Below are 4,443 nucleotides of genomic sequence, written 5' to 3'. Positions count from 1 at the left end.
AATAATTGATTAAAATCAATTTCTTCTATTTCTACACAATTTCAAAAATTGCACAAATGCAATAATAAATTGTGCAACTTCAATTATCACATAATTGAACATTTATCCCGAAAGATAAATATTCTCTCAAATAGCTCATTCACAGTTTGACCCTAGTATCAACTCTTACCTTGATTAGTGTTGATAGAGCCGCCCCAGAGACATATGGACCAATAATTCCAAGCTCCAATAAATAAAAGATTATTAACCAAAACTCTTTGATTCAGTAATCATATTTATTAATCTCATAATTATTCCACTATAAATATGAGACCAAACTCTTGAGAATTAAAGACATATATTTATTGAGTACTTTATTGTAACCATAAAGCGTCGATTGATATAATCATTACATAAAAAATAATCGTTTATGTATGATTCATAATTAAGTGGGAATAAAATTATTGTTTTACCCTTTTAATTATATCTTGATTCCTAGTGTACCATCCACTTTACTAGTGAAGGTTAATTCATAATCTAATTATGAATTTGACGTCAATAACCTTTTTCGTTCCAAAAGCCAACCCAATAAGGAATCATCATTCAATCTATAAGAGGGTATATATTCCATGTCTGTTAAACTATATCCCCGGCCATATACATCATTGACTCTCCAAAACAATAGTTCTTAGCCATATCATTCTGAAAAACCATAACATATGAATCAAATGATCAAATGACATATATAGGAGTTCATAGTAACTTCCAAATTAAGATCAGTTTGTATATGATCATTAGTTGATGTGTTTTGTATACCATGAAACAATATTTAAACAAGTATTATTAAATCACATCTGGTCCACTTCTACATACTTTCAACATGTAAAGTACCTCCACTAAAGTGTCCTACTACACTAGTAACCTGGATCTAGGTCACATGTATTCATAATACTAGTGGACCATACTAGCAGTAATTAATCTAAAGATTCCATAACTTTATTTTACTGTGAACTATTTAAGTTCATTATCTCATTCTCGATCCTCTTATACCAATATGAGATTGACACCACATAGATGAACATGGGAATTTTCTTATATTTACTTAATATTATTAACAATAATATAGTACATAAGCTACATATATACACTAATTCAATTCATTCATTTATTTCATTAAAACTACTTTCAACTACAATTGCTTTAAGGGCACAATTCCAAACAGTACTGGCTGTCAAGGAGAGTACTCCCAAACAGCCTCGCTACGAGTGTGAGCCCATCACATTCAATGAGGAAGACACAAGTCACATACATCATCCACATAATGATATTTTGGTGGTAGTAATGCAGATCGCCAACATGATCGTGGCCCGAACGATGATTGACCATGGGTCGTCTACCAACATCATGTTCAAGGGTACCCTGAAGAGTATGAATTTAAGCATCAGAGATCTGGAACCATGTGAGCAGCTGCTGTATGGGTGTACAGGGAATGGCATGGCCCCACCAGGAAGCATAAGGATGCTCTTGATAGTAGGGACGACACCTAAGAGCAACAATGTAATGGCTTTGTTCATAGTAATTGACATCCCCTCTCCATACAATGTCATGATAGGTCGACCAGCCCTATATGACCTCCGAGAAGTCACTTTGGTCTTCCATCTGGTCGTCAAATTCCAAACCCAGGCAGGTATAGGATGTCTCAAGGGGAACCAAGTGGTGGCCAGAGAATGTTATAATTCATAAGTAAAAAAGGCAGGGAAGGGAGTCTGTACCACACAGCCTGTAGGGCCCAGTCACCAGAAATAGGATGCAGCCCAAAATGGGCGGGGGAAGGACATAGACCCTCATTTTGGGGATATTGATACAAGGGTGGGTCCAGTTGAAGAATTAGATGAAGTCATGCTTGACCCAAAGCACCAGACCAGGGTTGTCAAGTTAGGGAAAGGGTTGTCCGAGAACATAAGATCCCCCTTGATCTTGTTCCTATGGGACAACCAAGATGTATTCACCTAGTCTCATGATGATATAGTGGGGATCTGCCCAACCATTATAAGCCACGCCCTCAACATCAATATCGAACACTTCAAGTCCATATAGCAGAAAAGGAGGTTACTAGATCAAGCGAGGGCAAAGGCATTGAAGGAGGAGGTGGAGAAGCTTTGAAATAACAATTTCAATAGGGAAGCTTCCTACCCAGTATGGGTGTCCAATCTCGTATTAGTACCAAAGCCTAATAACAAGTTGAGAGTGTGCATAGATTTCACAGATTTAAATAAAGCATGCCCAAAGGACTGCTTCCCACTTCCGAGAATTGACCAGCTGGTAGATGCTACAGCCGGCCATGAAATCTTAACCTTTATGGATGCCTAATCGGGATACAACTAGATAAGCATGCATCCACCGGACCAAGAGCACACCAGTTTCCGCACGGATGTGGGGCTATACTGCTATAGAGTGATGTTGTTCGGCCTGCAAAACGCTGGAGCCATGTATCAACGGCTGGTAAATCGTATGTTCAAAGACCAAATAGGAAATAATATGGAGGTTTATGTGCATGATATGTTGTTGAAATCTAAAAAGGTTGGGGGCACATTGAGGACTTGGAGGAATGCTTCAACATCTTGAGGCAGTATAGAATGAAATTGAATGCCCTAAAATGCCCCTTTGGTGTGGGGTCGGGAAAATTCTTGGGGTTTATTGTGAACTCCAGGGGAATTGAAGAAAACCTTGAGAAGATAAAAGCGCTGGTGGACATGCCCTCACAAATCCGGATCAAGGACGTGCAGGGCCTAACAAGATGCATAGTAGCACTAAACAGATTTGTGTCCAAATCTAGTAATAAATGTATTCTGTTTTTCAATTTCCTCAGAGGTACAAAGAAATTTGAATGGACCGAGGAGTGCGAACAAGCCTTCCAAGCTCAAAAGTTTGATCATTTGATTAACTTACTGTCTGCTCTTGTCTTCCAGAAAACTTTGCCCATACTTCCAAGCAATCTCATAAAGGTTCTTACCGACCAACCATTGCGCCAAGTCCTACAAAAGTCGGACACCTCTGGTCGGTTACTCAAATGGTCTATAGAGCTCGGGTAGTATGAAATCTCCTACCAGCCATGAACAACAATTAAAGGCCAAGCTCTCGCAGATTTTGTAGCTGAATGTACCGGTATACCATAACGAACCAAAGACATGGCCGAGCAATCATCGGAGTCTGTACCACCATCCAGTACAAGTGTTGAGCAGAACACCGAGCACCCATCGGAGTCTGGAAGCTACACGTCAATGGCACATATACCGACTAGCTGTCTAGGGTCGTTCTCTCACTAATCATACCTGAAGGACAACACATCCATTGTGCACTTCATTTTGGATTTGAGGCATCTAATAACGAAGTGGAGTACAAAGCATTAATCACAGGCTTGAGTTTAGCAAAAGAAGTGAAGGCTGAATTCCTTGAGATATACAGTGATTCGCAGCTGGTTGTCAATCATATCCTTGGAGAGTACACTGCTCGGGGAGAAAAAATGATGGCCTATCTTAGTAAGATCAAAGACTTGTTTGCGCTTTTCAAGAAATACACCATCCAACAAATACTAAGAGAATAAAACGCTACAGCAGATGCATTGGCCAGACTGGCCAATAGTACCGTGGTGGACAAGGCCAACCTGGTTTCTATTGAATACCTGGCCGAACCTAGTATCAACCTGCCAAAACTAGTCCTTTTGATAGACAACACTCCATCCTTGATGACCCCGGTTGCAGCTTATTTAGAACACAGAATCCTGGCCAACAGTCACAATGAATCTAAGAAGGAAAGTGTCTTAGTACCTAATCCTATACGAGGTTATCTACAGGAGGGGGTTTTCCATGCCCTAGCTCAAGTATGTCAACCAAGCAGAATCAGGACAGTTGCAGGAGAAGGTACATGGGGGTTTCTGTGGGAAACATGCAGGGGAAAAGTTTATCCAAGAAAATTCTGAGGCAAGGCTACTTCTAGCCAACTATGAATGAGTATTCCACGACATATGTCACAGAATTTCAGTAGTCTATGAAACCTTTATAGGTTTTGGCAAACGTAATTGTTCCTTAACAGGTTATTATGTGCAACTCTGGTAAAATAGCAAGTGACCAAGAGAATAACCCACGAGTTATGAATCATGCTCGGTCACTTGGGGGGGACCATAGTCATACAAGGACAAATAGAGGATAAAGCGTATAATTAAAAGGACTTAGAAACATTAATTTTATTAATGTTAAAGAGCTTACGCATTGTTCGGTATGTACCGAGCAACAAAAGAGCCATAAAAAATATTTGTAAACAGGGTTGAACAGTTTTTGCTTACAACCCATTCAAAAAAATTGAATAGCTCTGATTTACAGAGCCACACAGCTCCAAAAATAGTATACGTTGAGTAGTAATGAAAAGTAAGATACGAGCAGATATGCAGTCAAATCAAGAAGCATT

The sequence above is a fragment of the Humulus lupulus genome, chromosome 4 (genome assembly GCF_963169125.1).
Source record: "Humulus lupulus chromosome 4, drHumLupu1.1, whole genome shotgun sequence".
NCBI classification, from domain to species: Eukaryota; Viridiplantae; Streptophyta; class Magnoliopsida; order Rosales; family Cannabaceae; genus Humulus; species Humulus lupulus.
Note: the sequence above shows the minus strand (reverse complement) of the source record.